Source organism: Somniosus microcephalus, chromosome 10, assembly GCF_052327205.1.
Source record: "Somniosus microcephalus isolate GS21.2 chromosome 10, FLI_Smic_1.0, whole genome shotgun sequence".
NCBI classification, from domain to species: Eukaryota; Metazoa; Chordata; class Chondrichthyes; order Squaliformes; family Somniosidae; genus Somniosus; species Somniosus microcephalus.
Window position 1 is genome coordinate 125,404,630 of NC_140996.1, and position 26,687 is coordinate 125,431,316.

General features: G+C 46.3%; 1 protein-coding gene across 3 annotated transcripts in view; it reads right to left on the reverse strand.

Annotated features, from left to right (window-relative positions):
• Positions 1 to 26,687, reverse strand: part of LOC147111685 (protocadherin Fat 3-like) — a 1,117,094-nt gene that overhangs the window by 485,630 nt on the left and 604,777 nt on the right. The window lies entirely within an intron of this gene.

Here is a 26,687-nt window from a genome sequence, read left to right on the forward strand (position 1 = left end):
GCCCCCAATCACCTTCCGACCTCTCCCCTCTGGCCCCCGATCACCTTCCGACCTCTCTCCTCTGGCCCCCGATCACCTTCCGACCTCTCCCCTCTGGCCCCCAATCACCTTCCGACCTCCTCCCTCCGGCCCCCGATCACCTTCCAACTTCTTCCCTCCGGCCCCCGATCACCTTCCGACCTCTCCCCTCCGGTCCCCGATCACCTTCCGACCTCTCCCCTCCGGTCCCCGATCACCTTTCGACCTCCTCCCTCCAGCCCCCGATCACCATCAGCCCCACAATTCTAGCCGCACCTCCCCGATTCTCCTCCGATCTTCCCCCTCCGCCCCCCAATCCCCCTCTGACCTCCCCCCCACACCCCCCACCCTGACTTCCGATCCCCCTCGGTCCCCCGATCACCTTCCGACCTCTCCCCTCCGGCCCCCGATCACCTTCCGACCTCCTCCCTCTCCGGCCCCCGATCACCTTCCGACCTCTCCCCTCCGGCCCCCGATCACCTTCCGACCTCTCCCCTCCGGCCCCCGATCACCTTCCGACCTCTCCCCTCTGGCCCCCAATCACCTTCCGACCTCTCCCCTCTGGCCCCCGATCACCTTCCGACCTCTCTCCTCTGGCCCCCGATCACCTTCCGACCTCTCCCCTCTGGCCCCCAATCACCTTCCGACCTCCTCCCTCTGGCCCCCGATCACCTTCCAACTTCTTCCCTCCGGCCCCCGATCACCTTCCGACCTCTCCCCTCCGGTCCCCGATCACCTTCCGACCTCTCCCCTCCGGTCCCCGATCACCTTTCGACCTCCTCCCTCCAGCCCCCGATCACCATCAGCCCCACAATTCTAGCCGCACCTCCCCGATTCTCCTCCGATCTTCCCCCTCCGCCCCCCAATCCCCCTCTGACCTCCCCCCCACACCCCCCACCCTGACTTCCGATCCCCCTCGGTCCCCCAACTCCGGCTATGACCGCCCCCCACCACCCCCCCAAGCCCTGATCCTCCTCCAGCCTCAGATTCTCCCCACCCCGATGCCACCCTCCCTCCTCTCTGCGGCCGTTACATTCAACAGGGCCGACGGAAATCCCGTTCTCCCGGGTCCCAGGTTTGTTTCGATGCTCATCTACATAATAATCAGAACAATAAATAATGGTCAACAAAAATACACTGCTCCACATCGCTGAGTAGCCACAGAAGCCACAAAAATTCCCTCAATTTGGATGTCTCTTAACTTTGTTGTTGATGACTGGCATCGCAGTTTTTAAAAAAATCACATCAATATTAGAGTAATACAGTACAAAAAGTGGTCTTTAACTGAATTTAACTTTGAACAATAATCACTTACCACAGCTTGCTAAAAACAATGGTCTAATTTTACACAAACAAAAAATCTCTATCGCATCATATTTTAACTTAACACAATTATTATATCTAGAATACACTTGAAAACAGGAATGGTCCACATCATTTAAAATTTTAAGGCTAAAACAGGATTCTGACATAGAAAACTAAATAATTGAGATGTTGGGGATTGAAGGAATTTAAAACATGATCCTTATAAGTAATGTGCACATTTTAAAATTTAGGATTAAAAATATTACTGTTGTGGGTTGTAGTTTAAAAGATATAAAATATTAATACGATTATTTTGTAGCCTGGTACACAAGCATTTTGTGTTAAGTAGTAGTAATTCACCTGTTCTCCCTGCAGTGAGTCACCTGAATCACCTAAGTCTATAAGGGAAGAAGGGAAAAACGAGAAAGCAATTCAACCCACATTGCTCTTGAACACTTACTATTATTTATGCGAGAGACAAACAAATCTCCTCAATTAGATCACCTAGCATCTAGGGGTACGTCAGATAGCAGATTCAAGATACACGAATTGAGGAATGAGTAATGAGATAAAGTCACTAATCCAAGTCCCAATTCAGGACCAGAGCGGCGGACCTGGGTGTGGAGTGAGGACCGCGGCGGAGCTTAAAAGCGGCGGCAACGAGGCGAGGCCCGACCAGAGCGGTGGACCTGGATGTGGAGTGAGGGCCGCGGCAGAGCTTAAAAGTAGCGGCAACGAGGCGCGGCTCGACCAGAGCGGCGGACCTGGGTGTGGAGTGAGGACCGCGGCGGAGCTTAAAAGCGGCGGCAATGAGGCGATGCTTACCAATTCAGCAGCAGGAGAGAGAGGTAAAAAGTAATCAAAGTGTGACGTCACCAGGAAGCAGGTAAGTGATTGGTTGGTGAGTATTTTTCTCTTATTTAAACTTTAACTCTGTGGTTTATAGTTATTAAGGTCTCTCTGGTGTAGCGGGGATTGTTGGTAAACCATTTAACTGTAGTGTAATTAGTGGGATTGATTGATTTAATTTGAATTCAATTAATTAAAGGGTAAGTCATGGCAGGACAGCCCAGCCACGTGGTATGCTCCTCCTGCGCTATGTGGGAACTCAGGGACACTTCCTGTGTTCCTGACAACTACATGTGCAGGAAGTGCATCCAGCTGCAGCTACTGACAGACCGCATTGCGGCACTGGTGCTGTGACTGGATGCATGCTGGAGCGTTCGCGATGCTCAGGACGTCGTGAATAGCACATTTACGGAGTTGGACACACCACAGGTAGAGGTTGGACAGGACGAAAGGGAATGGGTGACCAACAGGCAGAGTACTAGGCGCAGGCAGGTAGTGCAGGGGTCCCCTGTGGACATCCCCCTCTCAAACAGATATACCACTTTGAGTACTGTTGGGGGGGATGGCTTATCAGAGGAAGGCAGCAGCAGCCAACTTCCTGGAACCAGGGGTGGCTCTGCTGCACAGGACGGGAGGAAAAAGAGGGTTAGAGCTATAGTAATAGGGGATTCTATTGTAAGGGGAATAGATAGGAGTTTCTGCGGCCGCAAACGAGACTCCAGGATGGTGTGTTGCCTCCCTGGTGCAAGGGTCAAGGATGTCTCAGAGCGGCTGCAGAACATCTTGGAAGGGGAGGGTGAACAGCCAGTTGTCGTGGTGCATATAGGTACCAACGATATAGGTAAAAAGCGGGATGAGGTCCTAAAAGCTGAATATAGGGAGTTAGGAGGTAAATTAAAAAATAGGACCTCAAAGGTAGTAATCTCAGGATTGCTACCAGTGCCACGTACTAGTCAGAGTAGAAATAGAAGGATATTTCAGATGAATACGTTGCAAGAGGAATGGTGCAACGGGGAGGGATTCAAGTTCCTGGGACATTGGAACTGGTTCTGGGGGAGGTGGGACCAGTTCAAACCGGACGGTTTGCACCTGGGCAGGGCTGGAACCGATGCCCTAGGGGGAGTGTTTGCTAGTGCTCTGGGGGAGGGTTTAAACTAAAATGGCAGGGGGTTGGGAACCTGAGCAGGGAGACAGGGGAAAGGGAAACAAGGATAAAAGCAAAAGATAGGAAGGAGAAAAACAAAAGTGGCAGTCAGAGAAATCAACGGTTTAAATCAAACGTGGCCACAGTAAATAATAATTCTAATAGGTCTAAGAGCGTTAAAAAAACAAGCCTGAAGACTTTGTGTCTTAATGTGAGGAGCATTCGTAATAAGGTGGATGAATTGGCTGCGCAAATAGAGGTAAACGAATAAGATTTGGTTGGGATGACGGAAACGTGGTTCAAGGATGGCCAAGGCTGGGAACTCAATATCCAGGGGTATTCGATATTCAGGAAAGATAGGCAAAAAGGAAAGGGCGGTGGGGTAGCATTACTGGTTAAAGAAGGGATTAACACAATTGTAAGGAAGCATATTAGCTCTGATGATGTGGAATCTGTATGGGTAGAATTGAGAAATACTAAGGGGCAGAAAACATTAGGGGGAGCGGTATATAGACCTCCAAACAGTAAGGCGGATGATGGGGATGGCATTAAAAGGGAAATTAAAGAAGCGTGCAATAAGGGCACAGCAGTCATCATGGGTGACATTAATCTACCTATAGATTGGGCTAACCAAATTAGTAACAATATTGTGGAGGAGGAATTCCTGGAGTGTTTACGGGATGGTTTCCTGGACCAATATGTCGAGGAACCTACCAGAGATCAGGCCATCTCATGGGTATTATGTAACGAGAAAGGATTAATTAGCAATCTTGTTTTGCGAGGCCCCTTGGGTCGGAGCGATCATAATATGATCAAATTCTTCATTAAGATGGAGAATGAAGTAGTTGACTCAGAGACTAGGGTCCTAAATTTAAATAAAGGAAACTACGATGGTCTGAGGCACGAGTTGGGTCGGATTGATTGGGGAATGTCACTCAAAGGGTTGACGGTGGATAGGCAATGGCAAACATTCAAAGACCGAATGGATGAACTACAGAATTTGTTCATCCCAGTTTGGCATAAAAATAAAACAAAAAAGGTGACTCAACCGTGGCTAACAAGGAAAATAAGGGATAGCATAAGATCCAAGGAGAGGACATATAAATTGGCCAGAAAAAGCAATAATCGTGAGGATTGGGAGCAGTTTAGGATTCAACAAAGGAGGACAAATGGATTAATTAAGAAGGTGAAAATAGAGTATGAGAGTAAGCTTGCTGGGAACATAAAAACTGACTGTAAAAGCTTGTATAGATATGTGAAGAGAAAAAGATTGGTGAAGTCAAGCATAGGTCCCTTGCAGTCAGAATCAGGGGAATTTATAATGGGGAACAAAGAAATGGCAGACCAACTAAATACATCTTTTGGTTCCGTCTTCACAAAGGAGGACGCAAATAACCTCCCAGAGATGCCGGAGAACATAGGGTCTGATGAAAGGGTGGAACTGAATGAAATCAGTATTTGTAGGGAAATGGTGTTAGGAAAATTGATGGGATTGAAGGCCAATAAATCCCCAGGGTCTGATAATCTACATCCTAGGGTACTTAAGGAAGTGGCCCTAGAAATAGTAGATGCATTGCTGGTCATCTTCCAGAACTCGATAGACTCTGGAACAGTACCCATGGATTGGAGGGTAGCTAATGTTACCCTACTATTCAAAAAAGGTGGTAGAGAAAAAGCAGGGAAAAGCCTGACATCGGTAGTGGGGAAAATGCTAGAGTCCATTATAAAAGATGTAATAGCAGAGCACTTGGAAAGCAGTGACAGGATCGGACAAAGTCAACATGGATTTAAAAAAGGTAAATCGTGCTTGACTAATCTACTGGAATTTTTTGAGGATGTAACTGGTAAAATAGATAAGGGAGAACCAGTGGATGTGGTGTATTTGGACTTTCAGAAAGCTTTCGATAAGGTCCCGCATAAGAGATTAGCGTGCAAAATTAAGGCACATGGCATTGGGGGCAAGGTATTGACTTGGATAGAGAACTGGTTGGCGGACAAAAAGCAAAGAGTTGGAATAAACGGGTCGTTTTCCGAGTGGCAGGCAGTGACTAGTGGGGTACCGCAAGGATCGGTCCTAGGACCCCAGCTGTTCACAATATATATTAATGACCTGGACGAGGGAATTAGATGTAATATCTCCAAATTTGCAAATGACACAAAGCTGGGTGGGAGGGTATGATGTGAGGAGGATGTCGTGAAACTCCAGTACGATTTGGACAGGTTGGGTGATTATAGCACATTTGCCATGTTTCTGCCCAATGTGGATAAATGTGAGGTTATCCACTTTGGTGGCAAAAACAGGCAGGCAGACTATGATTTGAATGGCAATAGATTGGGAGAAGGGGAAGTGCAAAGAGACCTGGGTGTTGTTGTGCACCAGTCACTGAAGGTAAGCATGCAGGTGCAGCAGGCGGTTAAGAAGGCAAATGGTATGTTGGTCTTCGTAGCAAGAGGGTTCGAGTACAGGAACAAGGATGTCTTGCTGCAGTTGTACAGGGCCTTGTTGAGACCGCACCTTGAGTATTGTGTGCAGTTTTGGTCACCTTATCTGAGGAAGGACGTTCTTGCCATGGAAGGAGTGCAGCGAAGATTCACCAGGCTGATATCTGGGATGGTAGGAATGACGTATGAGGAGAGATTTTGTCGATTGGGCTTATACTCACTGGAGTTCAGAAGACTGAGAGGGGATCTCATCGAAACCTATAAAATTCTGTCAGGCCTGGACAAACTAGATGCAGGAAGGATGTTTCCGATGGCCGGGGAGTCCAGAACCAGGGGTCATAGTCTAAGGATAAGGGGTAAGCCATTTAGGACTGAAATGAGGAGGAATTTCTTCACCCAGAGAGTGGTGAACCTGTGGAATTTTCTGCCACAGAGGGCGGTGGAGGCCAGTTCATTAAATATATTCAAGAAGGAGTTGGATATATTTCTTAAGGCTAAAGGGATCAAGGGATATGGGGAGAAGGCAGGGACAGGGTACTGAATTTGGATGATCAGCCATGATCTCATTGAATGGCGGAGCAGGCTCAAGGGGCCAAATGGCCTACTCCTGCTCCTATCTTCTATGTTTCTATGTTTCTAGGACTCAATTTTAACACTTCTTTCTTTTTTTCTAACCCAAACCCATATCCCTCTGCTGTTTGTTGAATTAGGAATTGGTCTTGCCCTTGAACGCTTCAACTGAGCCAACATTCACTGCACCAGATCACACAGTTCTAGAAGCCAATGATTCCAAGTTCAAAGACATTATTCTTCAAGTTGGGCTGTGGATTCTTCAGTTTATGATCATATTCCACAATTCCCCATAAAAAGACATCTATGTTATTTTAAAGACACAGGGGTAACTTTAATCTAACTCCCCGGGCGGGGAAACTGACAGGATCGGGTGGAATGCCACTTTCATACCCCGCCGAATGTTACTCTCCATTGACTTCAATGGAGAGTAAAATTCTTTGGGGTGTAAAAGCAGCATTGCACCCGATCCCGTCAGTTTCCCAGCAGTCGGTTAGGTTAAAATTGCCCCTGTAGATTGTGACAAACTAAATCTTGTTTTTCGACTGAGAACAGATCGAATTTTTAAGTTCCTCTTCACAGCTCGATTATCGAAAACCTGGAATTAGCTTACCCGACAATCTATGAATCCTTTCCACTGCCTGAATGGCCATATTTTCCTTCTTTTTTAAATGGTAAAATGTCTTGCGCATGTTATTTTACAGCCACTAACAAGATGGCAGGAACACATGGGGCTGGATTTTACCTGCTGAGATGAGTTGGGGGCGGGACTGCTGCCTACCGGGTTCTAGTCCCGCCCCCAGCGACATCCGACACACAGACGCTATTTTCCCGATTGGCCTGCGGGCTTGCCAGCCAATTAAGGGAAAGCTGGTGTCAGATGATGTCAGTTGATGATGCTTCATCTGCCGGTTTTCTTAAAAGGGACATATAGCATTTATTTTTGACAGATGATATGTCAGTGTACAATGGTGAGTCCTTTCACCCAAGCTCTCAAATGACTCTCTCCTTAGGATAAAACAGATGGCAGCTGCAGGTGAGGGTACAGAAGCGATCTGTCACTTCTCCCAATGAGGTGAGGCCACACAAACACTTCAAAGTTTGTCACCTACAGAAAAATCTAAACACATTAAAAATGACTTTTCCCAACATCTTACCTCTGATACTCACCAGTGTCCCATTGGATCCTTCACACCACTTCTGCAGCTGTCATCTATACACAAACATTACAACAGACCCACAGCACGCCTCACTTACCCTGGCGGGGTTCCCTGACGTCGGGAAGCCCACAGCAGAAGTCTCAAAATGGCAAAAAGCCTCTTAACTGCCTGTTCATTACCTGTTAACAGGCAGTTAAGTGGCTATAATCCTCTTCCCGCTTCTAGCAGTCGGGTCCCTGTACAAATCGGGGACCCGACTCCCTGGAAGATTGTTTGGAGGCGGGTTGAGAGCAGGTTCGGGACCTGCTCCCAATCTTTGATTTTGCCAGCAGTCCTGCCTCCAAACCCACCTCCTCAGGGCTGGTAAAATCCAGCCCATGGTTTTGAAACATGCAATTCTTAAAAATATGGTTGCTTTAGCAATAATGAATAAATAGCAGCCAAACAATGATTCTTTAATGCTGCTCAAGTAGCTAAATCACTTATTTACATTTACACTTAAATCAGTAAATGTTAAAATATTCATTAATGCAGCTGTGCAGTCACGATATTTACGTAAAATGGGTCAACGAAGATCAAGAAAACCATGATTTAACAACCAGGTCCTGGGTGCACTAGGAAACTCTGCAATACAGAGTGATATCATGAGATTTTTAGTGGTGCTGCATAGTCCTCAAATATGCTATGGAGGCAGCTTGTGTGTCATTTAATGACTGAGCATGGGGCAATGATTCTGAGAACCTTGCAGGAGGTCCAGAAAAATTGCAAAAATTAATGGAGCACAAATATATGGTACAAATACATTTTACTAGACAAACATCATTGGATCCGCTTGGGCCCCTGACTGGATCAAAGTCCTGTGCAATTGTATGGGTTGCATGGTCCTAATGTCACCCCTGAATTTCATGAAGCAGATACGGATGATATAGGGATATTGTTGCTTCAGCAGGGTTGCAAGGCCTTGGAGGGAACTAACCAAATTAGCAAATTATTTTGTGAGCTCATGACTTGTGGGGTCCCAACAACCGAGTGTCGGGGTTTTCTCTTCAGCTGACTTGGGGGGTGGGGCAGAGGAAGACCCACTCAGCCGAGTGTGCATCCACAGCAGAGATCCAAGGGGTGCTGCACAATAGGATCTTATGGGATGATGACAGGGATCTTAAGTGCTAAATAAAGTGTAACAAAGTGAAGTACAATACCGGCAATTCTTGGTCCAGTGAAGGAAGTGGAGCCCAATTGGGAAGACCAAATCTGGTCATGAGGTATTAGACCTCTGGGTGTGCAATGGCATCTGCTCAAGGATTATTACGGCATTCCTAAATCCAGCCTCAGTGAACAGATGCCCACAGAAGGCTTATGTGATACACATGTACACCAACATTAGTATGAACACATCGGGTGTAGCAGCCCTCTGCTTAACCTGTCCAACACATGGCTCTCAACTCTTCTTGTAGGAGTGTCCTGCACCCAACTCCTGCTCTACCAGAAATGCACGAGACACATTGTGGGTAGTGGTTGAATGGCTGCTATTTCTGTCTCAGGTGGTGTGAATATCAGTAAATTGGCCCCATTAAATCCATATCTGAAAAGGAACAAAATACACCCATTTCTCATTTCACGCTGCATTTGTGGATTTCTGGGCCAGCTCATTAGTCACCTTAACAAGCAAGTACAGGTAGACTATCCTTTATCCGAAAACCTCGGGACCAGCCGAGTTTCGGATAAAGGAGAATTTCGGATTTCGGAAGGTGGGTCGGCGGGGGTCCGCGGGGGGGTCGGCGGGGGTCCGCGCGCACGACTTACGCTGACGCTCAGCGTAAGGTCGGCGGGGTCGGCGGTTGGCGGGGTCGGCGGTTGTCGGGGCCGGCGGGGTCCGCGGGGGGGTCGGCGGTTGTCGGGGCTGGCGGGGTCGGCGGTTGTCGGGGCCCGCGGGGGGGTCGGCGGTTGTCGGGGCCGCCGGGGGGGTCGGCGGTTGGCGGGGTCGGCGGTTGTCGGGGCCGGGGGGGTCGGCGGTTGTCGGGGCTGGCGGGGTCGGCGGTTGTCGGGGCCGGCGGGGTCCGCGGGGGGGTCGGGCGCACGACTTACCCTTTATCCGAACTTCCGAAACCGGAACCCTCTAAAAACCGAAGGTTTTTTCGTTCGTACGCACGACTTACGCTGAACGAAAAAACCTTCGGTTTTTAGAGGGTTTCGGTTTTCGGAAGTCCGGATAAAGGGTAGTCTACCTGTATCTGCTTTTTTCCTCCATTTCCCACAACCTTTTTATGGTGGTAGAAATGAACCCTGAAAAGAGCACTATATCCAGTTAGGGTTGCAAACTCTGGTTGGAATTATTCGTGGAGGTTTCATCACATGACCTCCTCCCCCCCCCCAATAATTTTATAACTAATAAACAAAAGTGTTCAAAGAAAATGATTTTTAAAAAATTCTTCTCCTGGGTTGCTCACAGCAGCATACAGGAAATTAAACTTTAATTCATGGAGACTCCAGGGTAATCCTGGAGGGTTGGCAATTCTATATACAGCCAAATAATCTGTTAACACATTCTCATGAAATTATACCATTTTCTTCTAACTTACATCCACTTTTCCCCTAAAATTGAGGAAAGGATGTCCACAAATGTGCATAATCCTATTTTTGGGCTTGTATTCTAAGGATCTACATTTTAACCGTAAAATTTTATTTACCTTTACAAGAAAATGGGAGAAATAAATTGCAAAAGGCGTGTGCTTATGTGCGTGCACGTACGAGAGAGGAAGGAAGAGACAGAGAAAGGAGAGCCAGAGAAAAAAAAACATTTTCATGGTTGAAAATGTTATCATTCTATGGCTCCCTTCTTTAAAGTATTTGTGCTTGTGGTTGAGAAATGAAGAACCAAAAGCTTCAGGAATCCTTGGTCAGACTCAACAACTATCAGTATTTTCATTGCAGGAGAAGGGATCAGGAATGTTTTATTACTCTAATTAGGTCTTGAGCTTGAAGCAACCAAGTCATTCAGCAACATCTCAACTGGCGTATTGAAACATTTTGTCATAAACACAATGCTATTTTGTTGCAATTCAATCAGATCAATAAGTTGAGTTACAAAATAATCCAGATCAATACATTTTATAATGCAATTTATAAAACTATAAATGTCATTGTAGGCCTCAAAGTATCGGTTTTGATTTACTGTCTTAGCAGCATGCCATTTTGAAGTCTGAATATGCTACTTAAATTATGGCTCAAAATAGCAGTGAAACAGGTGAATTCCAAGCATTTCATAATTTTTCCGTCATAATAAAAATTTTCATGAAAAAAATCAGACTCATGAAATGTCTGAAAAAGACACACGATAAAGGAAACAAAATCACTTTCAGTACCTTTCAGGTTGACAGGAGAAGTCTTCACAAAAGTTCAGGGCGCAGTGAAGAACAATGAGAAACAGTCAACATTTAATTAATATCACCGTGATGTATAATTAATGAAATTTCAATTATATTGCTGCTTTTTCTCCCTTCCTGAAATGGCAGATGGCTAATCAGGCATAAAGAAGAAAACTGCTGCGAGCCACAAATGAAAGATTTTGGTTTTCTCTAAGCCTGAACGCTTCTAATAGATTTAAAAATTCACGTCCATTAACCCTGACAGAGCCATGAGTGTGGGGAATGAATCTTTATACCACACACGTGACAAAATAGCTTATTACACAGAAAGCTACATTTCATGGCTGAAAACCTCCACCACGAAATAACAAAGGCTAGAAATTTTAAAAGAAGTAATTCATCTACAATTTTCAATTACAGAGTCCTTGTGTCAACCATCTTTCTTAGCAACTGCTTCAGCAGCTGATCAACCAACCTCGATATAAAGAAATACTTTGTTAACTCCCTGGTCAATTTGACTGTGATTCCAACTTACTATCCTTTGTAGTCCTGCTCAACCTCTCCATAATCTTCAGTACATTGACCAAAAGTACTTTATTGGCTGTAAAGCACTTTGGGACCACCTAAGGTTGTGAATGGTGCTGTATAAAGTCTTTCTATCTAACAATGTCTCTTAATAATCATTTAATAATAGTAATTCCTAGTATGAGGTGAGAGAGGGCGTGAGGGGGGAGAAGAGGGCGCGAGGGGGGAGAAGAGGGTGCAGGGGGGGAGAAGAGGGTGCAGGGGGGGAGAAGAGGGCGCAGGGGGGGAGAAGAGGGCGACGGGGGAGAAGAGGGCGCAGGGGGGGAGAAGAGGGCGCAGGGGGGGAGAAGAGGGCGCAGGGGGGGAGAAGAGGGCGAGGGGGGAGAAGAGGGCGAGGGGTGGGAGAAAGCGGCGAGGGGGGGTGAAGTGAGCGAGGGGCGGGAGAAGTGAGCGAGGGGTGGGAGAAGAGAGCGAGGGGCGGGAGAAGAGAGCGAGGGGAGGAGAAGAGAGCGAGGGGGGAGAAGAGAGCGAGGGGGGAGAAGAGAGCGCGGGGGGAGAAGAGAGCGCGGGAGGGAGAAGAGAGCGAGGGGGGAGAAGAGAGCGAGGGGGAAGAAGAGAGCGAGGGGGGAGAAGAGAGCGCGGGGGGAGAAGAGAGCGAGGGGGGAGAAGAGAGCGCGGGGGGAGAAGAGAGCGACGGGGGGAGAAGAGAGCGCGGGAGGAGAAGAGAGCGCGGGGGAGAAGAGAGCGCGGGGGGAGAAGAGAGCGCGGGGGGAGAAGAGAGCGAGGGGGGAGAAGAGGGCGACGGGGGGAGAAGAGGGCGACGGGGGGAGAAGAGAGCGACGGGGGGAGAAGAGGGCGACGGGGGGAGAAGAGAGCGACGGGGGGAGAAGAGAGCGACGGGGGGAGAAGAGGGCGACGGGGGGAGAAGAGAGCGACGGGGGGAGAAGAGGGCGACGGGGGGAGAAGAGAGCGACGGGGGGAGAAGAGAACGACGGGGGAGAAGAGAGCGACGGAGGGAGAAGAGAGCGACGGGGGGAGAAGAGAGCGACGGGGGGAGAAGAGAGCGACGGGGGGAGAAGAGAGCGACGGGGGGAGAAGAGGGCGACGGGGGGAGAAGAGGGCGACGGGGGGAGAAGAGGGCGACGGGGGAGAAGAGAGCGAGGGGGGAGAAGAGGGCGACGGGGGGAGAAGAGAGCGCGGGGGGAGAAGAGAGCGAGGGGGGAGAAGAGGGCGACGGGGGGAGAAGAGGGCGACGGGGGGAGAAGAGAGCGAGGGGGGAGAAGAGGGCGACGGGGGGAGAAGAGAGCGACGGGGGGAGAAGAGGGCGACGGGGGAGAAGAGGGCGACGGGGGGAGAAGAGAGCGACGGGGGGAGAAGAGAGCGACGGGGGGAGAAGAGAGCGACGGGGGGAGAAGAGAGCGACGGGGGAGAAGAGCGACGGGGGGAGAAGAGAGCGACGGGGGGAGAAGAGAGCGACGGGGGGAGAAGAGGGCGACGGGGGGAGAAGAGGGCGACGGGGGGAGAAGAGAGCGACGGGGGGAGAAGAGAGCGACGGGGGGAGAAGAGAGCGACGGGGGGAGAAGAGGGCGACGGGGGGAGAAGAGGGCGACGGGGGGAGAAGAGGGCGACGGGGGGAGAAGAGGGCGACGGGGGGAGAAGAGGGCGACGGGGGGAGAAGAGAGCGACGGGGGGAGAAGAGAGCGACGGGGGGAGAAGAGAGCGACGGGGGAGAAGAGGGCGACGGGGGGAGAAGAGAGCGACGGGGGAGAAGAGGGCGACGGGGGGAGAAGAGGGCGACGGGGGGAGAAGAGGGCGACGGGGGGAGAAGAGGGCGACGGGGGGAGAAGAGGGCGACGGGGGGAGAAGAGGGCGACGGGGGGAGAAGAGGGCGACGGGGGGAGAAGAGAGCGACGGGGGGAGAAGAGAGCGACGGGGGGAGAAGAGAGTGAGGGGGAGAGTGAGTGAGAGGGGAGAGAGAGAGAGGGGGTGAGGGGGATAAAAAGAGGGGAGGAGAAAGAAGGTCAAGACAGTAGAGGGAGGAGAAGGATAAAAGCAAAATACAAGAACTGTGCAGGTAATGGGACAAGTTAAGGAATAAAAGATGGCTCCAAATGAAGTGTAGATGGCGAAGGCAGAATGAAAGACAGCTGCTATGTGAGAGAGAGAGGAAAAAGGAAAAAGATAGGGGCAGAGGTTGCCGCACACCTCCATTCAGTCCGTAAGGGTGACCCCGAGCTTCCGGTCGCTTGTCACTTTAATTCTCCGCTCCACTCTCACTCTGACCTCTCCGTCCTCGGCCTCCTACACTGTTCCAATGAAGCTCAACCGAAGCTCGAGGAACAGCAGCTCATCTTTCGATTGGGCACTTTACAGCCTTCTGGACTCAACTTCGAGTTCAACAATTTCAGACCATAACCTCTGTCCCTTTTTTTTTCCCTCTCTCCCACAGGGCAGCTGTCTTTTATTCTGCCATCACCATTTACACTTCATCTAGAGCCATTTTTGTTTCTTAACTTGTCCCATTACCATCTCCTTTTGCCTTGCACCATCATACCTTTTGTCTCTTAATCTCTCCTGCCTTCCATCCTATCACAGACCTTCCCTTTTGTTCTTTCCTCCCCTCCCCTCCCCCCTATCCCTGCCCCTACACTTGCTTAAAAACCTGTTCCATCTCCAGCTTTTTCCAATTCTGACGAAGGGTCATCGACTTGAAACGTTAACTCTGTTTCTCTCTCCACAAATGCTGCCTGACCTGCTGAGTATTTCCAGCATTTTCTGTTTTTATTTCAGATTTCCAGCATCCGCAATATTTTGCTTTTGTATATATTTTTAATATCTAGAGTGTTGGTCACTTTAAATTTAGTTACTGATATTACAAATATGGTTGACAGAACATACGCCGCTGTTTGCAATGCAAAATGTCATTTCAAAGGCCTGATTCCTATGCAAATACATTTTGATTGCAAAGCAGGTAAACCAGATGGCTTGCTTTGTCCTGAAATCAAACCTAGATGAAGTGCTTAGTAACGCATGTAAGTAGGATGAGGTCTTACAGCTGGGTAGAGTTCAAGAAACCATTGCGTTTTTATGACAAATTTGGATCAACTATAGAAGGAAGCTTTTGTTTTCCAGTATCCCAGTTTTTAACTTTAAAAGGTTGTAAGAGGTAGTGTACGCTCAGCTAGCCATTCTTCTTGTATCAATGTACTGCAACTCATGTGGATGTGATCTTGAGGACATCTGTGGGCTATAATGAATCTTGATGTGTAAAGTTTCAGACACTAGCCCAGGTTTATTATCAGTAGAGTTAGTGAGTGTCGCATATTTTGTTACTTTTGTATCCAAGAAAGAACATGAGTTAAAAGCTCAGTAAGGATATAGACTAAACTACCACCTGGTACAATGTTTATTTTTCTGCTATCTGAGGTCTAGGAGGTAACGATAGGTCTTGTAGGATATTCAGTAAGTTAAATGCAGTAACAAGAATTTCTATTAAACCCCTGAGCAACACAACAAATCAGATAGTGTGTGTGTGTGTTCGTTTGTAGGGAGCGATGGCTCGCTTGACACTAAACACAAGAGAAGTATCTGGTCAAAGCCTGTTAACGTGACACTGACATGGTTCATTCTAATTTTATCCAAAAATATGCCATACTATGCTGTCACATTAATGTGAAATTCTTATCTCCTCACAGACTTGCTTGAGCAGGCAATAGGTGGACAACCTCTGAAGTACACCAAGCCCTGCAGCAATTAATGCAGACATTGATCCGTAACAACTTTTTTCAGCATTTTTCTTGAAAAAGAAAGCCCATAGGCTTTTGCAAATGAATACAAGCTATAGGCTATGGCTCAGCTCAAATTTCTGCAAAGAAAAAGTATTTAATGCCACAAATAGAAAAATATCTTAACAACCACATACATTAAGAATTTGTTCAAAAGCTGATGTATAAAATTATTTGTTTAAAAAAACATTTTTGTGCACATTAGGTGGACCAACAACAGGGTGCCACCAGAGATAATTGTAACAAGAATAGAGATCTGATGGTTGCGGGGAACACAGTATTTGGATATTTGGTACCTGGCTTCAGATTCAGACAATTTTGCAACAGATTCAACAATTCAGCCTGTCCCAAATAGGTATACAATTCCCTCTTAAGAGGTTTACTGAAGTTGTTTGTTCATGAAAACAGATTTTGTAGTGTATGTACCCGTCTACCTTTAAGGGAACTATTGAATGTAACCGTTCACCTTTAAGAGAACTACTTTAGGTGTGGCACTATTTGTTTGGCTTCTGTATACTGTAATACCGATAGTGACCACACCAGTATATAAGTGTTGTGGCAGGATTGCTGGGGCAGATTCGCCCGGACCTTCGAATAGTAAAGACCTGTTTGTTTGTTACTTCTGAAGTCTGTGTATTTATTAACTGCACAACCCACAGACTTTACAGTGGCGACGAGTCCGATCGTACCCTGCGGCAAGATTACCAAAAGCAACGAAGAGCGTCGAAGAGAGACAACCGCCCTCGTCGTGCTACCAAAAGAAAACACGAGGCTGCAACAACAGAAAGCAGGAAGACTAACAACAAAAGCTGTATCAGCAACAGGCACTGACTACCCTTCTGCCACGGTGCGGAGTGAGCCGACCAGCAAGAAACAAGGCGGCCGAAGAGACTGTGAGTAGGGGAAGGTGTAGAAGTATCCGGAGGATAAGGGCAGAGCACTCGACCTCGGTCGAGGGGGAGCTGTGCCGGCCAAAAGTCGGGTCCAACGGCGTCGGGTGACAGCCAGACCGCGATCGGCGGGAAAAATCCGGGCAGCGACCGCAGCCACGAAGCGCTGAGCCTGCGAGTAGGCGCGGGAAGAGAAACCCAGCCGCAGCCGGGGAGGGAAACACCGGTCTGCGAGAGGGCTGGGGAGGCGAACGGGAACCGTGCGGGTGAGAGCCGGGTGCGGAGAGAGAGACTGCGAGGAGCCAGTCCAGCGGCTGAGCTGTTCTCCACCAACGGGGTACTCAGAGCTGGCAAAACCGAACGTGCGGGAGTGGGTGAGAGACACAGCCGAAAACGGGGTGAGAGACTGCGCGAGAGCCAGTCCAGCGGCTGAGCTGTTCTCCACCAACGGGGTACCCAGGGCCGGTAACACCGAACGTGCGGGTGAGAGAGCGACAGAGCCGGGTACGGAGAGAGAGACTGCGCGAGAGCCAGTCCAGCGGCTGGACTGTCCTCCGTTAACGGGGTGTACCCAGCGCCGGTAGAACCGTGCGGGCGGGAGGAAAAGACATAGCCGAGTAAGGGGAGCTGTGCGGTAGCCAGCCAGCGGCTGAACCTGTCCGCTGTGGGGGGAAGCGTACCCCTTCCACCGGGAAGAAACGCGGGAAGCCGCCATTAGGCGGAGAAGACGCCAGAAGCGGGAAACCGCCATTGAAGTGGGCGGGGCGAGAAAGGAAGAGCAGGAAACCACCATTTTCGTGGGAAAACCGCCATCTTGATTGACATACCGCCATTGAAGTGGGCGGGGAGAGAAAGGAAGAGCGGGAAACCGCAATATTCGCGGGAAAACCGCCATCTTAGAAATAAACAAATAAATAAGAATACTTAAAGAAATACTGGTGCTGCTCCCAAGGGAAGAAAGATGCCTAAGCAAGGGAATATTAATGATTTTAATTCTGAGATAGAAGACTGGGCCACGTACGTGGAACGCATCGAGATCTATTGTGAAGTCAACAAAATAGAGGAAGACGACAAGGCGATAACATTGTTAAACTCGATGGGCGCAAAGACATACGGGCTCTTGAAGGATTTACTAGCACCAGCTAAACTGGCGGATCAGTCTTTCGAAGAGATTGTGGTTGTTCTGAAGGACCACTTGAACCCCACACCGTTGATGTTGGCTGAACGATTCAAATTCTATGCAAGAACGCAACGGAAAGACGAAAACAACGCAGAATACTTGGTCGAACTGCGTAGGCTAGCGAAATACTGCCAGTTCGGAGGGAATCTGACAGAGGCACTGCGAGACAAGTTCGTAGGCGGATTGTCCAAGGAAGGGACGCAAAAGCGCCTACTAGAAGAGAACGACCTTACACTTGACAGGGCTGTCCTTATAGCCGCATCACACGAAGCCGCAGCGAAAGGAACGGCGGAAATGCAACTAAAGGCGGCGGCGCTCGGGGCGGACCAAATTACCTCGAGTACAACAAAATGCTATCGTTGTGGGAAGACAACACACGACCAGAATCAATGCTGGTTTAAGAACCAAGAATGTAGGAAATGTGGCAAACTGGGTCACATCGCTAAGGTATGCCGGTCAGGGAAGAAGACCAACAACCAAAGGAAGCCATCACAAGAAAAGTACAACAAGGTATACAAGGGGGCTGAGAAGAGTTCAGACAAACAGAATCCAGACTCAGATCCAAACGGCCAGGAGCTGGGTAGTCTGAGTATCCACCATGTGAGTAAGGAAGCTGACCTACAAACTATCTGGGTCATGCTAAAAATAGCTGGAGTCCAAGTGAAAATGGAGTTGGACACTGGATCAGCTGTATCAGTCATAAATCGAGGGGATTACCACCGGCTATTCTCACACATACCCTTAAGAGATACCAAGTTCGTATTGCAGACATACACGGGGCATAAAGTATACCCCATGGGAAAAATAAGAGTCAAGGTGAGAGATAGGGGTAAAGAACACCCAAGAATGAACTTGTATGTACTACATGAGGGAGGACCACCACTTCTAGGACGGGAGTGGATCAAGAAAATAGACATGGAATGGCACTACCTACAAGCAATGACGAGTGAGGACTCGGTGCAGACAAGCAGCTCAGACTCTGAGCCGGAAGACGATAAGTCCAGCCCACGTATGAAAAACAAGGTTAACATGAACTCACTGACTAAGGTTGGAAAAACGATGGCGTGCATAAAGACAGAGAATTCTGAGTCTGTTCAAGTCACAGACATATGCATTACGGAGGAACACCGAGCTCGAACTCAACGTTATTTCAAAGTACGACAACAATTCGAACAATTAAGTTACCGTCTCGTACAAGAGATGAAAACAATGAAAAAGTTCTATGACACCGAATGGGAGAGTCTGGAAAGACAACAGAACCTGCTGGCTCAAGCAGAGAGCGACCATAGAGCCATCGTGACCAATTACCGATCACACCTCCCTTATGATGTTCAGGAGTTAGAATATTTGCATGATCTAGAGATACAGCATAAAGGCAAACCACGCTACACTGAGGATTTTGTTTTGCAATTGGAGACGGAGCTAGTGCAGGCAAGGTTAAGAGAAGCTGAATCGCAGTGTGCACTTAAAGAGATGCAGAAAAAAATCTTGGACATGGAAAAGAGAAACGCTTCTTTACCTGATGTGAATAATGTGGCCATGTTGCAAGAGGAGCTTATCACTCAGTTAAATGAAAATAAAGGGAAAATGACTGAGATAGACTGCAAGAATAAAGAAGATTTGATGGCAGTGAGACTTCAAGAGGCAGATAGCATAGCAGCCTTGGCTGAACTCCAACAGGAAATTGCGAAAGAAGCAAATGAAGAGGAATCTTCAGGAAGCCGGGATTTTATTCCAGTTCTTCTCTACGACTCCTTACAAGCAGAGTGTGAGAAGTGGAAAGAACAGTATGAACAGGCCCAGGCTACAATTCTGGAGGGGATTAACTCGGCAACCTCCGAAAAGCTAGTTTCAGTAGAAGCATATGAACAACTAAAGGTTGAACATGAGCAAGAAGTCCAAAGGCTGCAGGAAATTCTTGATGAGCTCAAGGCCAAGACAGACTCATCGGTAGAAGTTCCATCCATAGATGAGAATTTAGCGGTGAAAGACGTGGCAGAACATGAAAGACAAGATGTCCAAGAACTCATAAAAATATTGGAGGAAACCCAAGACAAATATGAGGCTGCAATGACCGAGGTTCAACGACTTGAAGAGCAGAGTCAACTGGGAATCCTTTCAGTGGAAGGGAAGGAAACTGTAAGAAACACAGAGACTGTAAGAATGGGCTCTGAACATGAGCTTGGGAGCATCAAGGCGCAACTTCTTCGAGCGCTTGAAACCAAAGTACAAGAGGAAAGGAAGGTGAAAGCATTGGAGGGAAAGGTGGATGAAATGGTGAAGATTCTGATCCACAGAGTCCCCGCGGAAGAGTTAACGGTCAGCCAACTCCTTCACATGCTGAGAGACAAGACTCCACAATGGGAACACGAGCTTCAATCTGCAAAGGGAAGGAATTCGGAGCTCCCAAAAGTTACAGAAATAACTGAGGTGGCAACACAGATTTTGTGTTACAGTTTACTCTATGAAGAGTTCGTTGAATCACGTCAATGTGAACAGAAGAATGTTGAAACAGCTGCTTCAGTAGAAGGATTAAATAGCCTGATACCGCAATCCCCGGTGGAAGGGAAGGTATTGAACTCACAAATGAGGTCAGTAGTGAAGGAATGGCAGACAACCCAGGAAGAGCGGGATGAATATGAATGCATGAAGAAGTCTTTTCAAGAAAGATGTCTAGGGAAGGAACCACCGTCAGCTAACGTCCAGACGGGTGAGGAGGAAGAATAAGGCTCTCTCGCTGGCCTAACTCAGGACGAACCCGAATATTACCATGACCTGTTGAGTGACACTGAATATTACGAGGATGTGGTCTGCCCAGCTTGTGATGAAAACTCCCAAAGTGCTGAAATCCGGAGGAAGCACTTAAGGTCTAAGGAACATAGAGAGTTGGTGGCGCTACAGCTGGCAGCTGAGAAAGGAGCTCCGAGAGTTTCAAAAAGGCAGAAAAGAAAAAGAAGAAGCAGAAGATAATAACTGTCTAAAATATTAGCACTTCTACCATCTCAGGCGGAACACTACGAAAGGAGCTAAATTAGTTGAAAAACTGGAAAATGTCAAGACAGCCAGTTGGTTGTAAAAGTCCGCACTGCTGGTTCAACAGGACGAAAGTTCAAGCTGTTACGTCAAGAAAAAGGCTCTGGAGGAGTCACGCTAGCCAGGTGAACCGGCTACACCAAAGAAATGCTGTTCGGAACGAGTCAAGATCAGAGACTGAATCTATGAACTGTTTCCGCAGAGACTGAACCTGTGAACTGTTCCCACCGAGATTATATCTGTAAATTGTTTTATATGACATTGACTCCACCGAGATTATATCTGTAATTTGTTTATAGGAAGTTGAAGATATGTATGTTTAACGGAGACTCTAAGTAATAAGCTAAAAAGGGAGGATTGTAGTGTATGTACCCGTCTACCTTTAAGGGAACTATTGAATGTAACCGTTCACCTTTAAGAGAACTACTTTAGGTGTGGCACTATTTGTTTGGCTTCTGTATACTGTAATACCGATAGTGACCACACCAGTATATAAGTGTTGTGGCAGGATTGCTGGGACAGATTCGCCCGGACCTTCGAATAGTAAAGACCTGTTTGTTTGTTACTTCTGAAGTCTGTGTATTTATTAACTGCACAACCCACAGACTTTACAGATTTCACAGCCTTATACTGGTCCTTGAGCTCCATTGACAATCATACATTTTGAACCAGAACTCAAACATATATTTCTGTGAGCTGATAACTAGGTCTGTTTATGTTTTATATAGATATGTTTCCTCATCATTAAGTTGAAAATCTAATCAAAGTCTTCAAAATGATAAAGGGATTTGATAGGGTAGATAAACAGAAACTATTTCTCTGGTGGGAGATTCCAAAACAAAGGGGCATAATCTTAAAAGTAGAACTAGGACACTGAGGAGTGAAAGTTCCGCCCCAGCACACTTCGTCACAAGGCACTACAGGATTTCCGGAAACCAAGAACATTTGATTGATAAATGGGATACTAATGCCCGAAACAACTTCCAGTCAAAGATTATTCAAATCAGTTCAGTACAGCCAAAGCATGCTCTTGATGTACTTTCTCAGGAGACCAACAAAACTATACTTCAATGCAGAGTTTTAAACATTTTCTGCTGTTTGGAGAAGGAATCTATGCTAGATCTAAATAAGCATTTCCTTCCAGCGATGAAACTACAAATAAGAATGGAACAATGTCATGGTGTTTTTGTTTAATTCCCAGGCAATCTCCGAGATGTCAAATTTAGTCACTGATCAGCAGAATTTTGTGCATTTAATGGAAGATGAATGCATTTTATCAATAAGAAACAGGACAACAGTAAAAAGGCTGCATTCTGGGAAGTGCATAGGCCAGATAGGTCCCTAGCTAATATGATAGCAAAATACTGCGGATGCTGGAAATCCGAAATAACAACAGAAAATGCTGGAAAAACTCAGCAGGCCAGGTAACATCCGTGGAGAGAGAAACAGAGTCAACGTTTCAGGTCGAAGACCCTTCGTCAGGACGGAGAAAAAAAAGCAGGAAATGAAACTGATTAAGAAGCAAGTAGGGGGCTGGGAAATGGGGGAGAGGATGAAAGAACAAAAGGGAAGGTCTGGGAGGGGTGAGGAGACATTAACAGATATTCAAGGCGAGACGAGATAGTAATAGGACAAGTAAAGAGACAAAGGATGGCTCTAGATGAAGTGTGAAATGCGCTGGCAGAATGAAAGACAGCTGCCATGTGGGAGAGAGAAAAAAAAGGAAAAGGCACAAACCAAATGCGTGGATAAAAAATATATAACAATATAATAGGGGCCGAGGTTACGATCTGAAATTGTTGAACTCGATATTGAGTCCGGAAGGCTGTAAAGTGCCTAATCGGAAGATGAGGTCCTGTTCCTCGAGCTTACGCTGAGCTTCCGTGGAACAATGCAAGAGGCCGAGGACGGTGAGGTCCGAGTGGGAATGGAACAGTGAATTGAAATGACAGGCGACCGGAAGCTCGGGGTCACCCTTACGGACTGAATGGAGGTGTTCCGCAAAGCGGTCACCCAATCTGCGTTTGGTCTCCCCAATGTAGAGGAGACCACATCGTGAGCAGCGAATACAGTATACTAGATTGCAAGAAGTACAAGTAAATCGCTGTTTCACCTGGAAGGGGTGTTTGGGTCTCTGGACAGTGGGAAGGGGGGAGGTATAAGGGCAGGTGTTGCATCCAAGGTGTCCCTAGCTAAGCTCTACAAAAGCCTGACTCCCTGTACTAGTGCCTGTGCTATTAAACATCTTTCCTGCAAGATAAGCATACTAACATACAAATACATAAGAAAAGCAAAGGCCTCTACTCTATGTGTATCATATAGAACCACATGCCTGCTCAACAGCAATAAAATACTTACCTCCACACCACCACAATAGCCCCAAACTACACCACCCACACCAAAACATTTTATTTAGGGATGCCACTAAGCCATCACACACCTTTTCAATGTGCAACACCAGTGAAATAAAACCAGCATCCCAACCCGATATGCTCACTGGACGTAGGTGAAAAAGGACTGTGCTCCCCATGCCTGACCAAAACATTCAGCTTGCACTACACATCCACAGTGTGCACTAATGGCCACCAATACTCTACAATCCCTTTCCAAAGGAGCTTCGATCAGGTTACCTGATGTAAATATGCAGAAGGCCAGACAGTTTCCTGTCTGCCTCGGACCCGCACGAATCCCCTGGGAAGTTAAAATCTGGGCTTAGGTTTTTTTTCCAACATTCTGCTAACCTGTCTATGTCTTCCTGAAGTCATTTACAATCCTTCTTACTATTTACAAAACTGCCCACTTTTGTCATCAGCAAATATAACAATTATATTCCCTATAGCCAAGTTTAAATCATCTACATATACCAACACTGACCCCAGGGACCACCATTTACAACCATTCTCCAGTCCAAGTAACACTCAATTATTCTTGTTGCTATATTTTTTCTTACTCCATATGCCTACATTTTTCTAATGAGTCTCATGGGAGACACCTTATTGAATGCCGTTGGAAAATCCATGTACACTACATCTGCTGCATTTCCTTCAAGTATCTAATTGGTCAGTTCTTCACAAAACTGTATTAAATTTATCAAACATGACTTGCTTTAATAAAGCCATGCTTGCTATCCTTCATTAACTTTTGCATTTCTAAGTACTCACTAATTTGATCCTTGAATTATGGATTCACGCAGAGTGAGCAACATGTGGAATAGACTTTCAGATAAAGCAGTACAGCCAAAAACCCTAGAATCATTTAAGAAACAATCTGATGCTACATCTACACTTTAGGATGCTTCTGGATGGATCTATGAAGATAGAACGAATGCTCTTCCTCACCCATATTTTCTTGTGATCAATACATCATGACCTACAGGTGTTGTTTCTGATGATAAGCCAAGGTCAGTAGCCTGTGATCAATGGGAAACCCAGGGTCAACTATCAGCCAAACCCAGAATAGAATCTGGTCAGTTATTGCCATAGTGCACTAGCTCATTGTGACACCAGACCACTGATGTGTTTCTTTAAACCAGATGTTTCAAAGTGACCCAACCAATGCAGCAGCAAAAGAGCACAAGCATCATGAGTGTCACGATATTCAGAATGGCCAGTGATACAATCAAGTACTATAATTATGAAGCTCACTGCATTTAACTGAGGAGAATTCTATCTACTTAATGGAATTACTAAGTATACTAACAGACCAGAAAGGAAATACAATTTCAAACTATAACACTGCAAAAGTTTACAAATGGTATTTTTTTTTATACGTACTTTTTTTAGATTCGTCTTCAGCCTTAAGTGGAGATATTTTGGGTATGCTTCCCATTTTTTTCCCTGTAAATCTATCCCCATCATTGACCACCAGGCCTGACACCTTTGCAGCTGAGAGGATGGACGCCTGCACTTTTTCAGGCTGCTGCCAATAGCCTTTGTAGCCAGTCTACAGGAAGCAATAAGCATCACTTGTTTCTTTCCCTTCATTGTGCTGGCAGATGTCACAGCCTTTCATATGGCACTTAAACATATAAATACAAGTTTGTTCTATAACTCCTTTCTTGACCTCAGGATGTTCCAAAGAACTTGACAACCAATGAATTTTGTTCTTTTTGAGGTGCAGTCACTGCTGTTATATCAGCAAACACAGCAGCCAACTTGCACACGGCAAGGTCCACAAACAGCAGATGAGATAAAATACAAATTAATCTGTTCCAGTGGTGTTGGTTGAGGGATGAATGTTGGCCAGGACACTAGGAGAACTTCTATGTTCATCTTCAAATAGTGTCATGGTGTTAGAAATTAGGGGTATCTAAAATGTATATGGTTATGCAAATAAAATTGTGACATGAATAATACTGTGTTTAGATGATTGTATTAGAACTTGAGACAAAAGTGTCTCTTCAAAACAGCTGGACAGATGTTTAGAATTTGCTGATGTTTTTGGTCCCCTGCGGATATTATAACATTCTGCACCGTGGCAAGTCACATATGGCCTTGCTTCCCAGGCTAGCTATCTGCTGTTTGCAAGTTAGGATTTTGACTTTGTTTTATGTATCTTTAATTTGACCAAGGCTCAACACATGTTTCTTCCATTCCTGCTAATAACCATATTATAATGCTAAATTAGGATTTTTACTTTGTTTAACAAAGTTGCTTTAAAATGCATAAGTTAACCAGTGTATGAGAATTTAATTTATAATGTCTCTCCTCATTCTTCCTACCAAAATATATCTCTGCATGAAATTTCATCTGCCATATGTCTGCCCATTTTACTAGTCTGTCTATGTCCTCCTGAAGTCTGTTACTATCTTCCTCATTGCTCACTACATTTCTGAGTTTCATTTCATCTGAAAACTTTTAAATTATGCCCTGTATACCTAAGTCCAGATCATTAATATGTATCAAAAAGAGCAGTGGTCCTAATACCAACCCCTGGAGAATACCACTGTATACTTTCCTCCAGTCTAAAAAACAGCTGTTCATCACTACTCTCTGCTTTCTGTCCCTTAGCCAATTTAGTATCCACGCTGCCATTGTCCCTTTAATCCCATGGGCTTTAATTTTGCTAACAAGTCTATTATGTGGTACTTTGCCAAACGCCTTTTGAAAGTCCATATACACATCAAACGCACAACCTCATCAACCCTCTCTGTTACTTCATCAAAGAACTTGATCAAATTAGGCAAACACAATTTGCCTTTAACAAATCCGTGCTGACTTTCATTTATTAGCCCATACTTTTCCAAGTGCCAATCATTTTTGTGCCGGATTATTGTATCAAAGTTTCCCCACCACCAACGTTAGGCTGACTGGCCTGTAGTTGTTGGGTTTATCCCCCTACCCCTTTTTTAAGTGGGGTGTAACAGTTGCAATCCTCAAATCCTCTGGCACCACCCCCATATATAAGGATTGGAAGATTGTGACCAGAGCCTCTGCAATTTCCACCTTACTTCCCTCAGTAACCTAGGATGCATCCCATCTGGACCAAGTGACTTTTCTAGTTTGAGGACTACCAATCTTTTAAGTACCTCCTCTTTATCTATTTTTATCCTATCCAATATTGCTACTGTCACCTCCTTTACTGCTACATTGGCAGCATCCTCTCCTCTAATGAAGACAGATGCAAAGTACTCAATTAGTACATCAGCAATGCCCTCTGCTTGCGCACAACGATAACCTTTCTTGTCCCTAATCGGCCCCACCCTTTCTTTGACTGCCCTTTTACTATGTATGTGTTTATAAAAGACTTTTGGATTCCCTTTTATGTTAGCCAGTAATCTATTCTCATACTCTCTCTTTGCCCCTCTTATTAACGATTTTCAATTCCTCTATACTTCTGATATTCAACCTGGTTCTCTACTGTATTATTAACCTTAAAATTATCATAAGCCTCCTTTTTCTATCTCATTTCAACCTCTACATATTTAGGCATCCATGTAGCTCTAGCTTTGGATGCCCTTCATTTCCCCCTCATGGGAAAGTGTCTACTCTGTACCCGAACCATCTCCTCTTTGAAGGCCTCCCATTGTTCAATTACTGTTTTGCCTACCAATTTTGACTCCAATCCATCTGGGCCAGGTTCCCTTATTAACTCACTGATATTAGCCCTCCTCCAGTTAAGTATGTTTAAGTTTGATTATACCTTGTCCTTTTCCATAACTATTCGAAACCTGATGATATTATGATCGCTGTTCCCCAAAAGCTCTCCCACTGAAACATGCTCCACTTCCACCACTTCATTTCCCAGACTAGATCCAGCACGGCTTCCTTTCTCATTGGGCTGGAAAAACACTGATCTTGTATAAATTTCAGGAAGTCCTCCCACTCTTTGCCCTTTACACTGTTACTATCCCAGTCTATATTAGGATAATTGAAGCTCCCCATTATCACTACTCTGTAGTTCTTGCATCTTTCTGTAATTT